Here is an 18,144-nt window from a genome sequence, read left to right on the forward strand (position 1 = left end):
CTTTGATTTGTTGACGTTGAGTGAGAGATTGTTTTCCTGACATCACACTCCGAGTGCCCTCACCTCCTCCCTGTAGGCTGTCTCGTCGTTGTTGGTAATCAAGCCTACTACTGTTGTGTTGTCTGCAAACTTGATGATTGAGTTGGAAGCGTGCATGGCCATGCAGTCATGGGTGAACAGGGAGTACAGGAGGGGGCTGAGCACGCACCCTTGCGGCGCCCCAGTGTTGAGGATCAGTGAAGTAGAGATGTTATTTCCTACCTTCACCACCTGGGGGCGGCCCGTCAGGAAGTCCAGGACCCAATTGCACAGGGCGGGGTCGAGACCAGGGGTCTCAAGCTTAATGCTGAGCTTGGAAGGCACTATGGTGTTGAATGCTGAGCTGTAGTCAATGAACAGCATTCTTACATAGGTATTCCTCTTGTCCAGATGGGATAGGGCAGTGTGCAGTGTGATGGCGATTGCATCGTCTGTGGGCCTATCGTGCAGTAAGCAAATTTAAGTGGGTCTAGTTTGACAGGTAAGGTAGAGGTGATATGATTTGATATGGCACACCTGTCAGACTTGACTAGTCTCTCAAAGCACTTCATGATGGCAGAAGTAAGTGCTACGGGGTGATAGTCATTTAGTTCAGTTACCTTTGCCTTCTTTGGTACAGGAACAATGGTGGCCGTCTTGAAGCATGTGGGGACAGCAGACTGGGATAGGGAGAGATTGAATATGTCCATAAACATTCCAGCCAGCTGGTCTGTGCATGCTCTGAGGACACAGCTAGGCTACAGTATACAGTTTGTATCATGTGGAAACAGTTTACACATGTAAAAACTCTAATAGCAACATAAAATGTTGTTACATATTACATTAATACCAGCATTGTATTTGTTTGGTCATTACATGGTGGACTGCTTCTCCAATTATTAGAATTATTACATTATTGTTATTACAACAAGAACACTCAAATTCAGAACAATGCAATCACAAAGAGATTAATAAAGTACTATGTAATTACAGTGTTATTTTATAGGCATGACTCTATCGCTATCGTTTATAAAGCGTGTGCATGGTAGGTAGCCTACTCTGGCCTGTAATCTAACCCACAAATGCTGATGCTCCAGATACTCAATGAGTCTAAAGAAGGCCAGTTTTATTGCTTCTTTAATCAGAACAACAGTTTTTTGCTGTGCTAACATAATTGCAAAAGGGTTTTCTAATGATCAATTAGCCTTTTAAAATGATCAACTTGGATTAGCTAACACAACGTGCCATTGGAACACAGGAGTGATGGTGGCTGATAATGGGCCTCTGTACGCCTATATAGATATTCCCCCAAAAAATCTGCCGTTTCCAGCTACAATAGTCATTTACAACATTAACTATGTCTACACTGTATTTCTGAGCAATTTTATGTAATTTAAATGGACAGAAAATGTACTTTTCTTTCAAAAACAATGACATTTCTAAGTGGCCCCAAACTTTTGAACGGTAGTGTATACTGAACAAAAATGTAAACGCAACATGTAAAGTGTTGGACCTATGTTCCATGTGCAGAAATAAATGATTCCAGAAATGTTCCATACACACAAAAAGCTTTTTATCTCCAAATTTGTGCACAAATTTGTTTACATCCCTGTTAGTGAGCATTTCTCCTTCGCCAAAATAATCCATCCACCTGACAGGTGTGCCATATCAAGAAGCTGATTAAACAACATGATCAATACACAGGTGCACCTTGTGCTGGGGACAATAAAAGGCCAATCTAAAATGTTCCGTTGTGTCCCACAACACAATGCCACAGATGTCTCAAGTTTTGAGGGAGTGTGCAATTGGCATGCTGACTGCAGGAATGTCCATCTGAGCTGTTACCAGAGAATGTAATGTTGTTTTAGGGAATTTGGCAGTACGTCCAACCAGCCTCGCAACCGCAGACCACGTATAACCACGCCAGCCCATGACATTCCCTCCCGGATTCTTCACCTGCGGGATCATCTGAGACCAGACACCCAGACAGCTGATGATACTGAGGAGTATTTATGTCTGTAATAAAGCCCTTTTGTGGGGAAAAACTAATTCTGATTGGCTGGGCCTGGCTCCCCAGTGGGTGGGCCTATGCCTTCCCAGATCTACCCATGGCTGTGCCCCTTCCCAGTCATGTGAAATCCATAAATTAGGGCCTAAGGAATTAATTTCAATGAATTGTTGCATGTAGCATTTATATTTTTGTTCAGTATACATAGTTATTGAACACTGGTCATAGTAATTATGTTTGCATACTGTTTTACCCAATTCATATGTATATACTGTATTCTAGTCAAGGTCTATCCTATATAACTGCTACAATGTTATATTAATATATTACCAATAATGTCTATACACACAATAATATACATATATATTGATATCCCGGACTCTGACATTGCCTGTTCTAATATTTCAATATTACTGCACGGTTGGAGCTAGGAACTTTTTGCTACACCTGCGATAACATCTGCTAAATATGTGTACGTGACCAATAACATTTTATTGTATGATTAAATTACATAATTCTGTAGTCTTTGTGCGCAAATATTCAAGCTCATACGGTAACCAAAGGAATGTGTCACACCAATGTAGAGCTGTAATGATGTCAACTTGTTATTTACTTTCCAAATCTGAATGACTGAGCAAGGCGAAAAGAGAATTAATCAACCACTATGTGACTCGGCAGGCGAAAAATACGGAACTGTGGGGGAGGGGTATTGACCGCTAAGGCCACATACAATGTAGAGTTGCATCATGAAAAGACTTCAGCTGCTGTAGTCCTTTTGTTTTACTAGATCCAACCAACCCAGGGTTTTTGACCTTTGTGCATTATATGGTGCATATTAGTCATTTTTAACAAAACTAAGATCATAATGACTGCAATTCTTCAATCTTGGAATTCTGACTAATTTAAAATATATATTTTGGGATTACCGTTTAGTATATTCTTGATTGATGTAGATGTCTAATCATACAATATAATTTGAGCATCTAAAGTAATACATAGGCCTAGTTTGAAATTATATCACAAAATACGTATTAGATTGGGTTGCAATGAAATTAATCAATCATTTATATTAGCCTTTTAAAATGTTCAAATGCAATGTAAAAAAGACAATTAGGCTACCAAAGACAATACATTAATCTAGCCACAATGTTCTTTGATTGTAGTTTTGCAATGACCATGTTCTGAGACCACATGAAGGCCTACATTATGTACAAGGCAATATAATACAAATAACAAATTACACAATAAAGGTCAAACAAAGCCATTCACTAGCACTAGTTGCTCTAGCTGTAAAGGAAATTACGTGTGGTCAACATGATAACCACATGGTCATTTAGTTCAGTTTTACTGGAAGAAATGTCATGTTTTGAATAAGCAGGTTTAAGGTCAGGTGCTAGATAGATAGATAGACTGTCATGACCTACAAAAAAATCTATTGTAGGTCATGACAGTCCCCCCAACCCCTCCATTCAAGTAAATTCAAAGGGCATTATTGGCATGGGAAACACGTGTTTACATTGTCAAAGCAAGTGGAATAGACAATAAACAAAAAGGGAAATAAACAAGGGAAATAATACCCCCCCACCCTCTCTCTCTCCCTCTCTCTCCCCCCTCTCTCTCTCTCTCTCTCTGCCGATGAGTGTTTGCTGCGGTCTCTTCGTTTCATTCTCAGAATCGCTGGAAACTCTATTCCACACATCCCCAGCTTTATTTAGACCTCAAGCTTCTTTAAACTTTACATCCCACACAAACATTCGAGAGGAAATATATTTTAGACCGTTTATGTTACCTTCGGAACGCAGAGATTGCACCGGTGGTCAGAACTTGAATTATGATAAGCAAAATGGGAGGAAAGTCGTTTCTTGCTCACTGAAGTTGGGGGCTATCCAAGTGGAAGAGGTGGCGGCAAGTCGGCAACACCACAAGCTCACTCTCTGAGAAAGGTAAGTTAAAACTTTCGCTCAAGTTTCATGAATTGGAACATTGTAATTTCATGAATGATACATTGTTGCATGTAATTACTTGCTGAACTTAGTAACACTGTTATGAATCATTTACTGGGTCACATGAATCACTTTACATGTGTATAAATGTTTCCCGAAGGAGCATTGTTCTTTATTTTTTATTGTATTATTATTAGTAGTAACGAGCTAGGCTTATCAAAACGTTGCCCTTTTATTTGGACATAATAGTCGAAATATTGTATATTTGGGCATAAATGAACGCTTTTGTTTTGAACTACAAGACATCAAATGCATCAACTTTTGGTGGCTATTGTTTCCCAGATTTTTTTATTATTAAGTTTGAGTATTTAAAGTTACTTCATCAGTTTTCTTTCTCATATACTCTGCAAACTGTAATGATATTAGCTACATTTAAAGGGTATTGCACATGCTGATAGTTCGCAATGAGTGGGGGAGGGGAAGTTGATTCAATACACCAGCAGACGTTGCTTTCACTAGTAAGTAGCCTGCTGCCACGGTTACTTCTTGTTACAGTATCAGTCAAAATGGTGACATTTAGACCATGTACAAAAACAACCTTCACCCTCATGCCTATTCAATACATTATTTAGAATGCTAATTGGTCATTAGATTTGACATTATTATTATCATTATTTCATTATGTTTACACATGACATTAGATTCATCTTTAAAGAATGATTATACTGACTGTTGGCACTTTATTTCTGAAGAGTATTGGGGAAGCTTTAGGAACAAAGACTGTGAGGTTTGAAAGAGGCATCATCACGTCATGGGATGTAACCTAGGCCTATATGGCACCACCTCTAACACCTGTTGATCTGGTGATTATATGGTCAAACTGTGATTTTTCTAGATCTAGGTCCTTACTTTAGACACAAAATATGGTGATGTAAAGACTACTTAGGCTCTATATTAACGTAAAGGCATTTCCATCCTCCCACTTAAGTTTCTGGGATAATGTGCAGACATGTAAGAATTGACAACCCCCACCAACATTTTTCAATGTATGGCAACAGTTCACCAGGACAGTGACACTGGAATTATCTTACTCCAAATCCAAATATGATCTTCAATTAATAAGGAATTTTAACTAATAAAAGTGTAGAATCCCACAACAAAAACTGGAGCTCATTGTGCCTGTGTCTACTGGTTTGGTTGTAGATTAAACCAAATGAGTCATAAAAAAACAACTGGTTTAGTGCCATCTATTAAAAGAACAATGGGGTGTATTATAGCGTAATTGCTTGTCCTTCGATGACTCGAGGCTTTTCCATTTGTTGAATTCTACAAGCTATTAGAGAGTGGTAATGTTGGAATCCATTAGTAAGCTATGGCTGTGTGAACCTTGGTAGAATGGCACCGTGTTGGAAATGGAGAGGTAACAGCAATGCTAAATCTCCATGATTTTGGAATTGGTTTATGCCTCAGTGAACATTCTGTTCTGGGAGATTGTATTGTGGTTTTTCTTCTGTTTCAGAAGACTTAGATAGTTAGACACTTGAGTGTCTCAGCGTTCTAGGGGTATATGTCTACTGAAGTTTCAGTGAGCTTGTTTTGAAATGACACGACACCTTTAGGATTTAGTGTTGACACTGTGTGTTCATGTTATAAATGAGCTCCAGGGCAATGATACCGTTTATGTTTCAGATGTAATCTTTGTCCTCGGTCAGGATGTAGTTTTTTTTACAAGTACATTTTTCATTTGTTCAAATAGACAAGTTTTACATGCAAAAGAAACATTCATTGACGAACAACAGAAAGCAGCGTAACACATAAAAGGTAGCCTATTACCCTCCATGGCATGGACCAATAACACAACCCCTCCAGTCTCCAATGTCCCACTATAGGTTAATCGTCATTTAGACATTCTCCTTCAGACAGTAGTTTGTTGTTTCATTTGGGTACACATTTTTTTTTTTCGTTACTAATGTGTTGATTACCCCTTTCTGCAGGAGATAGAGGTTATTTTCTGTCGAACTCCCATTTGTTCATAGCAGTGCTTCATTCCCCATACACCAGCAGTACCTGAAATTAGCCCCACATACAAAAATCCCATGTGAAAACAACCACTCTTAATCTCAGCATTTGTCCAAATGTTTATGCAGCAATATTTATCCCTAATAGAACATGGGAGGAGGCATGGCAAGCCCTCCCTTTTAGAGGGGTTTAAGGTTCACGTGGGCCACCAGTGTTGGCAGGCCAATACATTAGATAGAAGTAACACTCATTGCAGTACATCCTTGTTCAAGACTACAGCTATTTATTTGGGAACAGGGGTGGCTGTGCCTTTATGACCTTACAATTGTGTTCAGGCTAGGCTATAAAGACAAGTTGGACAAGTTGGAGGTCTGTTGGAGGTCTGTCCAGAGTGGACTGGAGGCCTCAACAGAAACCTCACTGTACATGTTTATACGGCAACTGCTCTCTTGCTCGCTTCAGCTGCAAATCAATGTCTATTCTCGGACCTAAACTGTAATGATTGTTAGAGCCCTTGTTTGAAAGTTATGCTGTTAAACATAACTTGTTTAACAGTTATGCTGTGAGTTGTGTAAGCGAGCATATAGGATATGTATGTATATACAGTACCAGTCCAAAGTTTGGACAAACCTACTCATTCTAGGGTTTTTCTTTATTTTTTTTACAATTTTCTACATTGTAGAATAGTGAAGACATCAAAACTAAGAAATAACACAAATGGAATCCTGTACTAACCAAAAAAGTGTTAAACAAATCAAACTATATTTGAGATTCTTCAAAGTAGCCACCATTTACCTTGATAACAGCTTTGCACGCTCTTGGCATTCTCTCACCCAGCTTCATGAGGTAGTCACCTGGAATGCATTTCAATGAATAGGTGTGCCTTGTAAAAGTTAATTTGTGGAATTCCTTCTTAATTCATTTGAGCCAATCAGTTTGTTGTGGCAAGGTAGGGGTGAAATACAGAAGATAAATGCCCAAGTCATTACTTTAAGACATGAAGGTCAGTCAATCTGGAAAATGTCAAGAACTTTGAAAGTTTCTTCAAGTGCAGTCGCAGAAACCACCAAGTGCTATGATGAAACTGGGTTTCATGAGGACTGCCACAGGAATGGAAGATCCAGAGTTACCTCGGCTGCAGATGATAAGTCCATTAGAGTTACCAGACTCAGAAATTGCAGCCCAAATAAATGCTTCACAGAGTTCAAGTAACAGACACATCTCAACATCAACTGTTCAGAGGAGACTGCGTGAATCAGTCCTTCATGGCCAAATTGCTGCAAAGAAACAACTACTAAAGGACACCAATAAGAAGAAGAGACTTGCTTGGGCCAAGAAACACGAACAATGGACATTAGACAAGTGAAAATCTGAGATTTTTGTTTCCAACCGCCATGTCTTTGTGAGACGCAGAGTAGCTGAATGGATGATCTCCGCATTTGTGGTTCCCACTGTGAAGCATGGAGGATGTGTTATGGTGTGGAGATGCTTTGCTGGTGACACTGTCTGTGATATATTTAGAATTCAAGGCACACTTAACCTGCATGGCTACCACAGCATTCTGCAGCAATACGCCATTCCCATCTGGTTCGCGCTTAGTAGGACCATCATTTGTTTCTCAACAGGACAATGACTAAACACACCTCTAGGCTGGTTAAGGGCTATTTGACCAATAAGGAGAGTGATGGAGTGCTGCATCAGATGATCTGATCTACGCAATCACCTGACCTCAACCCAATTGAGATGGTTTGGAATGAGTTGGACCGCAGAGTGAAGGAAAAGCAGCCAACAAGTGCTCAGCATATGTGGGAACTCATTCAAGACTGTTAGAAAAGCATTACAGGTGAAGCGGGTTGAGAAAATGCCAAGAATGTGCAAAGCTGTTATCAAGGCAAAGGGTGGCTACTTTGAAGAATCTCAAATATATTTAGATTTTTTAAAACACTTTTTTGGTTACTAGATGATTCCATGTGTTATTTAATAGTTTTGATGTCATCACTATTATTCTACAATGTAGAATAGAGTATATGTGTCCAAACCTTTGACTGGTACTGTGTGCCATGTGTGTGAGGTGTCATAAAAAAGGAAAGCAAGAGATTTGTGTGAGGGAAATACAGGGGAATTCATATTCACATTTAAACACACACTGCAAAGTATGGTTTAGATTTGTTTGTTGACCAATATCACAGTGCAATAGGAGTAATTGGGTGGCATTTACTGTCAACTCGTGATACAATTACAGCATCCGAAAGGAATTCCCAATATGTGTGACATTGTATTGTCCCCAATGAGTTGTGAAGTTGTTTTTAGTGTGAGAAAAATCAAAATAAGTTAAAACAAGATAACATTGAAGTTAATAATTCATGGTGTTAGTTGTAATGATTTCTGATGCTCGAAGTATGTTTGTGTTGATCATTCGTCTGCTCTGCTCTTGGCCATGACCAGCCTCTGTCTGTTAAGGTTATCAAGTTTCCAGGATAACCCTGTCCTTGAATAGTGGCTCTGGAATGGATCCCAAACATTCATGTGTAGAATGCCAGAGATAGTCTACCTCAGTTAGTTGTTATCACTGCCATTTCATGCCGTTTGTAGTTTGAAACAGCCATACACTCTCATAATGATACCACTGGAGGTTGTGAGAGATTGACTAACACCTAGACACTGTGACAAGTAATACAGACTTTGACTTGTCTTGTATCTGAATTCACTTCCCAAACATTTTCACTTCTCAGAAAAAGCTGTTTGGTTGAGATTTGAGATCATTTTTATTCCTTAGATGTCTTAAACCCACACCTTGTGATAAGCTCATTTGTAAAGTAATAACCAAATGCAAGCGGTTCCTCTACCATGGTGGCGTAGACTAGGGCACTCAGCCAAACCAGATATTGGCAGTGTGGAGGGTCCTATATAAATAGCTCTGCGTTTGCATAGATAGTTGTAAATCATTACAGGAAGACTTGGTTTAATGACTAAGCGAGACAAAGGGGGCAGAATAGTCACTTTCAGTGGAGGTGTATCCTTCCTAAGTCCTTGTTTAACTTCTTATGGCTGGAGGTCAGTATTGAGTAGCTTGGATGAATAAGGTGCCCAGAGGTGCCCAGAGTAAACTGCCTGCTACTCAGTCCCAGTTGCTAATATATGCATGTTATTAGTGTATTTGGATATAAAACACTGAAGCTTCTAAAACTGTTTGAATGATGTCTGTGAGTATAACAGAACTCATATGGCAGGCAAAAACCTGAGAAAAAATCCAACCAGGAAGTGGGAAATCTGAGGTTGGTCGATTTTCAACTCAGCCCCTATCGAAGATACAGTGGGATATTGGTCATGTTGCACTTCCTAAGGCTTCCACTAGATGTCAGCCGTCTTTAGAAACTTGTTTGAGGCTTCTACTATGAAGGGGGGCTGCATGAGAAGGGAATGAGTTAGAGGTCTGCCAGCAGTCACGCGCATTTCACATGAGAGGTATCTCCTGTTCCTTTGCTTTTCTGAAGACAAACGAATTCTATGGTTGGGATATTATTGAAGATGTATGTTAAAAACATGCTAACGATTGATTCCATACATTGTTTGCCAAGTTTCTACAGGCTGTAAGGGAACTTTTTGACATTTCTGCAACTAGTGTACATGCTTTGTGAGTTTGGATTTGTTTACTAAACAAAAGTAGCTATTTGGACATAAATGATGGACATTATCAAACAAAACAAAAATGTATTGTGGAACTGGGATTCCTGGGAGTACATTCTGATGAAGATCATCAAAGGTAAGTGAATATTTATAATATTTCTGACTTCTGTTGACTCCAACATGGTGGATATATGTATTTGTTTGTCTGAGCGCCGTACTCAGATTATTGCATGGTTTGCTTTTTCCGTAAAGCTTTTTTGAAATCTGACACAGTGTTTGCATTAAGGATACGTTTATTTATATTTCCATGTATAACACTTGTATTTTCATCAACATTTATAATGAGTATTTCTGTAAATTGATGTGGCTCTCTGCAAAATAACCAGATGTTTTTGGAACTACTGAACATAACTCGCCAATGTATCCTGAGATTTTTTGTATATAAATATGAACTTTACCGAACAAAACATACATGTATTGTGTAACATGAAGTCCTATGAGTGTCATCTGATGAAGATCGTCAAAGGTTAGTGATTAATTCTATCTCTATTTCTGCTTTTTGTGACTCCTCTTTGGCTGGAAAAATGGCTGTGGGTGTTTTTGTGACTTGGCTTTGACCTAACATAATCGTTCGTGGTGCTTTCGCCGTAAAGCCTATTGGAAATCGGGCATTGTGGTGGGATTAACAGCAAGATTACCTTTAAAATGGTAAAAGATACTTGTATGTTTGAGATTTCTGTTGTTTTGAACTTGGCTCCCTGCACTTTCACTGGCTGTTGTCATATCGATCCCGTTAATGGGATTTCAGCCCTAAGAAGTCTTAACTGACTTGCATAGTTAAATGAATAATAAATTATAGCAAGCTATTGGCTCCATACAAGCAATAGTCTAGTCTACTCATGGGCGAAGGTTTCTGTCACCAATCGCGTAGTGTTATGAGAATTATGAGATGTGTACCAATAGGCCATCACTGGTTCTGTCAGACAGCCATCTCCTTCGGGGACATGACGGAGTGAATGGCTATTGGCTAATGTAATCATAAATACTGCAGTCAGGAATTTCTGTCCTGTTGTCATATTTGCATGCATGGATTTACAGGCTATGAAATATTTAAAGCTTGTGATATAGCCTGAATGTTACAGTTCAGGCTGGCTGTCATGATAGCCATCATAACATGAACTTATAAGGCCTATAAAAAAATATTGGCTTAGGTATATCCTTTGTCTTGAGTTAAAACAACAGTCTTCAAAGTCGCCTGGCTTGCTTTGTTCTCCAATATAGTGAATTAACTAAGAGAGAGGAGGATGAATGAGTTTGCTAATGACTTTTGCAGTGAGCATTACTGAGGAATACCGTTTCTGTTCAACCACGGTCCCCTCCACAGAGCCTGGGTGTTTAGATCCACACGGCCTGCATAGAGGATAATAGTGATGGGATAAAAATTGATACACTAGAGTATTGCAAAATTATTTTTGACGATATTATATAGATTATATGACTCCAAGTATCAATTCTCAAAAAAAATAAAAATAGAATCGCAATAAAACACCAGTATCAAATTGCAATACATATAGAATCATGAGCATCGCAATACATATCAGCACCTAAGTATCGGGAGATTCCTGCCAATTCTCAGCCCTAGAGGAGGATGGATAAAAAATTACAAGCTTTATTCCACAACACTGTAATTGCCCTGGTGGTTCTGCTGTCAGAACCATTCTACTATTCTCGTTCTCACTCGGTTGCTCTGGTAAATGCCAAGAGTCTAAAAATATTGTCACCGGTAGACCTATGCGATGCAAAGCAGTGGATTTTGAGTGTAGCGGATCATAGGTCATGTTCATAATGATAAGTCATGATGAATCCCTTCAATTAGCCTAAGTATCTGTCTCTATCCCATGTGTTCTCCAGGGAGCCACAAAATAAAGGTTATAGATGACTCAGGATAAGGTTTCAAAGGGGGGGTATTTTACTGAAAACTTGCTTAGTTGATGAGTAAACTACTGGAATTTTGCTATCATTCAAGAATTTTATGTTGTCTATCAAAAGACTTCATGTGGCTCGTTTGTGTTCTTCAAATTATCACACGTGTCTGTAATTTTCTCTGGACCTCTCTCTGGCCTTATCACATGTAAAATATATTAAATAATTAAATAAGATTTAAAAATAGAATTACAAAGCTGTCAAACATTATCCTAAATATAAACCATCGACTTAGTGAATATCATTGGTGTTTTAAAGAATGATTTTAAGCCTTGAGACAATTAAGACATGGATTGTGTATATGTGCCATTCCGAGGGTGAATATGTCGGAAAAATATTTAAGTGCCTTTTGAACAGGGTATGGTAGTAGGTGCCAGGCGCACCGGTTTGAGTGTGTCAAGAACTGCAATGCTGCTGGGTTTCCCGTATTTATCAAGAATGGTCCACCACCAAAAGGACATCCAGCCAACTTGACACAACTGTGGGAAGCATTGAGCTAGCATTCCCATGGAATGCTTTCGACACATTCTAGAGTCCATGCCCCGACGAATTGAGGCTGTTCTGAGGGCAAAAATGGTAGATGCAACACAAAATTAGGAAGGTGTTCCTAATGTTTGGTATACTTAGTTTGGCCAACATTTTTATTACGATTATACAAACTCGATCTTTGGCATAAATGCTGAAATTATCAATGGTCAATATGCATGAAAGTTCAAGCAAGTCGTGTATGGATTCTATCCTGTCCTGTGTGATCTTGTGTAGGACACAAAAGAACTAGGGCAAAGTTAGTCACTGGTGGTTGAAAAGCTGCCAACTGAAATGATGCTTTGATATTACTATTCACTGTACTACTCAATAAATTACGCCCTCTAAGTCCCTGATGTAGACCTACATCCCTTTACATTTTACAACCCATGCAACCCTTCAATATTAAAACTACAGAAACATAGTCAGCTTCAAACTGTTGTCAGTAAGTCACCTCTATCCAGGCATGCAGGCTGAGGCAGGTGTGGGAGAAGTGGTTTCCCCTAGAGACAGGAGTGCTACCATCCCCCAGTCCCCACAGTTTCCCTCCAAGCGCACACCGCCTGTCGTTGAGTGAGTCATTGAGAAAGGCAGACAGTGATGCAGAAGTACTTGTTGTGACTACCTGATTGTGGCATCATTAGTTATCCTTCCCTACCCCCTATCTTTCTCCCTTCCCCCAATGGTCAGGCGAGACTGCAGCCCAGAGACTGCAGCCCAACCAAAGGTGGATTTTACTCATCAGAGCAGTTCAAGAGAAAATGGCTGCTGTTTCCAGGTCTTGTTTGCACATCTGTCAGGAGGTGACTGTACAGGAGAAAATGGGGTCCTTGGCATGTTGGTGTAGAATGTGCCTTCCTCTCTTTTTTGTAAACGTCTTTTTCTCTCTCAATTTTGTAGTGTCCTGTTTTTCTACATCAAACACTTTCAAAACCTACACACACTCTACAGCCAGGCATTTTTCTTAGCTTTACTGTCTTTGTGTTTAATCTCTGAATACATTGATGGCATGATGTCTTATAGCTTATGTCAGGATTTATTCTTTACTTTTACACTTAATTTCTCTACATATTGGAAACTTTGTTGTGGTTGATGAAAATGTTTTGTATTTTGCTAGGGTTTTGTGTGTTTTCTCTGCAATGTTTGGATGTGGCTGTGTTTTCTATTTCTTCAGGATATATCCAATCAGTAGATGTTAAGACTTCTCTAATCTGAGAGAGCATATTGCTCTGTACGTGAGTTTCACACCACAAACCATCCACTTCTATTTTTAGGATAGACAGCAAAACAATTGCATTTGCGACTGTTATTACATCCACCCATGGTGACCTTATCATGAAGACTTACCACAACTTCCCCTGCTTGTAGGTTGTCTGTTTGTTAGATCTAGGAGTATAGTTAAAGCAGTTCATATTTTTACAGTATGAATTTAAGTGGCTGACATTTCTGTTTGTAGTGCCCCAGCGTGATTATCTACCATCAGTTGACCCTTCCCCAAATTTGAAACCTCACAGTTGGAGAGAGTAAAACAAATCTGACCCTGGATCAATGTGCTGGAATGACTGGACGTGTTTGTGGAAACACTGCAATAAATACAGTTTTGAATGGGCTAGAACACTCATGAAATGCTTATATGACAGCAACTCAATTTTGGTTTGAGTCCTGAGATCTTTTTGGTTAAGCCATTTTACCTGTTGCAATGTGTTTACTTACATGGACATTCAACCTGATGTGGTGCTTTTTCCAATGACTCAGATTTGATTAGATTTTTTCAAACAATGCAAACATGTTCATCCAAACGACAGCCTACACACTCACACAAACATCAATGACATCACACCTGCCCAGATGTAACGGATGTGAAACGGCTAGCTTAGTTAGCGGTGGTGCGCGCTAAATAGCGTTTCAATCGGTGACGTCACTTGCTCTGAGACCTTGAAGTAGTAGTTCCCCTTGCTCTGCAAGAGCCACGGCTTTTGTGGAGCGATGGGTAACGATGCTTCGTGGGTGACTGTTGTTGATGTGTGCAGAGGGTCCCTGGTTCGCACCCGGGTATGGGCGAGGGGACGGTCTACTGTTACACAGATCCACCTGCTCACACCCCCATCTCCAATGCCCGCATCACACTCTCCACCACATGGTGTCAATCTGCACCATTTAGTTTTTCTCTTTGTCACCCTTTCAACATTTAGATAATAAAGCATTTGACCTTTCCATTGTGTTAATGATGGAGGATTGGTTGATTTCCAGGTAAATATATGTTTTTTCAAGATAATTGACAAGAAAGGTATTGTCCAAACCATCGTGCATATCACTGCACCTATACTGTATATGCCGTGTCTTGAAATATGCAGACAGGTGGATTAAAAGTACATTTACATTGTAATACTTCTGACAGCCAGCTTTCTAACTCAGCCCATAATATTTTTGGACTTTATAGAATTACCAGATGCGATAGATTATTGAGACATTGTTAGTTTTACACTCAAGACATGACTCGGTTATTGTATAATAAATTATATTCATTAGTTTACACTGGATTAAGTGTACATTTGAGTTAACTGTAATGTCATTAGTTATGTTCCAACATTCCCTCCATCTTGTGCCAGTGTAGGTTATTTTTAGATATAGTTTAGTTTAGATATTTTTCGAAGCGATGGTCAGTTGGATAGGCTCTCTGCAAGGTTTTGTGTAGCTTACCTATCATATGAATATCCTTATCTGACTCAAAAAGGATTCCCTCAAGATTGCTCTGATGTCCAAGGATTTCACACAAAAAAAATTGACTTATGAAACTTTTAAGTTGCATGTATTTGAAAATATCTACTTTGGTCAGTCAAATTGCTTTTTAATTCTGTCATGGAAATAAATGTGTTTCCTATTACCAGGTCATTTATGTTTTTATGCCTTTAGTTTCCATGTGAATTCTGAAAAGCTATCCAAAGATTGTTCTTTTCCAATGAGTTTCTAATGGCTCAGGCAGCTAGGATAGATGCAATTTGGTTCATAGCAACTACCAGTTAATTGGACATCCAGTTAAATTGTGTTGTACTTTGACCACAGTCTCAAGCATAACACTCAGTTACAACCTAAACACCATAGCCTGGATGAGTGAATGACTGGATGGCTGCTGCTGTTGTACTTTGACAGTAAAGTAACCCCCTTTACTGTGCAGTAAACATGCTAATGATTTCCCTAATGAGTCACAGGGCTGACCACCACTGGGAAGCTCAACACTGCCCAGTAGGATGTTCATTTGTCTTCTACTGCAGTGTCAGTCAAGTCCTGGGATATGCTATTGAGGCTATATGCAATTGCTTGGGAACGGTGTGAATGCGTGCATCAAAGTAGGACAACCGTTTGAACAAGACAAATGTATTTGAAATGGATCTGACGAGAGGCACTACACTATAGTACACTTTGTATGTACCTGATGTACTCTTATTACAACCAGTTGTTTCTTACCAGCTGTTTATGCAGTAATACCAACATTTTACATCTGCACTCGATTTTTCTTTAAATTAGGAAAATAAAGATTTAAAAAAAGAAATCCTGAAGGAATAATGTTTTCCTCTGCTATTGACAAAATCCATTGATTAGTAACGTGTAGTGAATGATGCAAGGGTTCACCACAATGATATAGTCTGATTAACCATGATGATATGAGGGATGTGTCTGTCTCAAGTTGGGGTCTACCTCTGGCCATTGATGGGTGTCTACAGCTAAAGGAGAAGTTTACTTTTTTACAACCAAATCTGTCATTTAGATATAAGTGGCATGTTATACCCCAACACATTCAATTGTGTCATTTTTCAAACTTTATCCGCAATGTTAGATTTGTGCAACTGAAGCTGTTTCCCATACAGAGCTGTGCAGGTGTCCATACAGAGCTGTGCAGGTGTCCATACAGAGCTATGCAGGTGTCCATACAGAGCTGTGCAGGTGTCCATACAGAGCTGTGCAGGTGTCCATACAGAGCTGTGCAGGTGTCCATACAGAGCTGTGCAGGTGTCCATACAAAGCTGTGCAGGTGTCCATACAGAGCTGTGCAGGTGTCCATACAGAGCTGTGCAGGTGTCCATACAGAGCTGTGCAGGTGTCCATACAGAGCTGTGCAGGTGTCCATACAGAGCTGTGCAGGTGTCCATACAGAGCTATGCAGGTGTCCATACAGAGCTGTGCAGGTGTCCATACAGAGCTGTGCAGGTGTCCATACAGAGCTGTGCAGGCCGGGGGTGTCCATATATTTTACCGACACACCCGTCTTGTACAGCTGCGTAGGGGAAATGGCTCAAATCGCACAAAATGGAATATAACATTGCGGATAAAGTTTGGAATGACACAATTTCACGTGTACAACATCTAAAGACCTGCATCACTATACTTAGTGCGTGTCTGTTTTTCAAAGCGCTTGTTTGTTTTTTGTTGCTTTTGTTGTTTTGTTATTTTAGCCCCCACAATGCAGAATAATGAAAAGTCAATTGCTGGTTGGGGTAAGTTTCTCAAAAACAAGTGAAATCCCCACAAAGTGTCTGGACACTTCTCTTACATGTAGGTTACATGTAAAATACAGATTTGGTTGTAAAAAAGTGAACTTCTCTTTTAATGTCCATTCACCCTGAGGGAATAAACTCAGTCTCGTGCAATCTCTTTGGAGAACATTGGAAAGCAATCTTGATTGGTGGGATGTAGGGTTCTATGATGAGCTGATAAATGTAATCCTTATCCTACATGTGGTATTAGAGCCCTGAAGCGTATGGGAATTCCAATGTAAAAAGCCCTATGATCACTAATGTGAAGTTCATAGGAGCACATCAAATTTGGAGTAAAATGAAAGCTAAGAGTCTATATTTGAGAAATTAAGGCATATATACATTTTTCAACCATGTTCCATCCTACAAATTAGAAATAAGCAAAGGCTTTGATTTCGGGTCACATATGGTTAAAGGCGTCTTAGAAGACATCTATCAGTATAATTTACTATATTGTACTGTACTGAACTATGTTATACATGCTGTGCTGTGATGTCCAAACTTGTGAAACATAGATGGACCGGACCAACTAAATTTCTCTTGTTTTTAAATTGAACCTTTATTTGACTAGGCAAGTAAGTAAAGAACAAATTCTTATTTACAATGATGGCCTACCGGGGAACAGTGGGTTAACTGCCTTGTTCAGAGGCAGAATGATACATTTTTACCTTGTCAGCTTGGGGATTTGAACCAGCAACCTTTCGGTTAATGGCCCAACCACTAGGCTACCTGCCACCCCAGGTATCCTAATAATAATAGCCAGAGTGTAGAATTATACCTAAAAATGCAAAGGAGGATATTAAAATATTCTACCTTTGTGTAGCTATTAAGGACACATCCCCATGAAGAGAATAATTATGTATTTCTGTATAGTACAGATTAGAGGTCGACCGATTATGATTTTAACACCGATACGGATTATTGCAAGACCAAAAAAGCAGATACCGATTAATCGGCCGATTAAAAAATTAAAATATAAAAAAAATGTTTTTGTAATAATAACAATTACAACAATACTGAATGAACACTTATTTTAACTTAATATAATACATCAATAAAATCAATTTATGCTTGACGCACAACGAAGAGCTGCTGTCAAAACACACGAAAGTGCTGTTTGAATGAATGTTTACGCGCCTGCTTCTGCCTACCACTGCCCAGTCAGATACTTAGATGCTTGTATGCTCAGTCAGATTATATGCAACGCAGGACATGCTAGATAATATCTAGTAATATCATCAACCATGTCTGGTTAACTAGTGATTATGATTGATTGTTTTTTATAAGATGAGTTTAATGCTAGCTAGCAACTTACGTGACAGGCAGTCTCCTTGTGGAGTGCAACGAGAAAGAGGCAGGTCGTTATTGCGTTGGACTAGTTAACTGTAAGGTTGCAAGATTGGATCCCCCGAGCTGACAATGTGAAACACTGTCGTTGTGCCCCTGAACGAGGCAGTTAACCCACCGTTCCTAGGCCGTCATTGAAAAT

The 18,144-nt window shown here is 39.3% G+C and overlaps 1 protein-coding gene across 1 annotated transcript in view; it reads left to right on the forward strand.

Moving 5' to 3' along the window:
• Positions 1–3,624: 3,624 nt before the first annotated feature.
• LOC109870864 (F-box-like/WD repeat-containing protein TBL1X) overlaps positions 3,625–18,144 on the forward strand; it is a 31,721-nt gene continuing 17,201 nt past the window's right edge. The window contains exon 1 of the mRNA XM_020461544.2: positions 3,625–3,969. The gene's annotated coding sequence lies outside the window, so the exon portion shown is untranslated. The remainder of the gene's footprint in view (positions 3,970–18,144) is intronic.

Source organism: Oncorhynchus kisutch, linkage group LG26, assembly GCF_002021735.2.
Source record: "Oncorhynchus kisutch isolate 150728-3 linkage group LG26, Okis_V2, whole genome shotgun sequence".
NCBI lineage: Eukaryota > Metazoa > Chordata > Actinopteri > Salmoniformes > Salmonidae > Oncorhynchus > Oncorhynchus kisutch.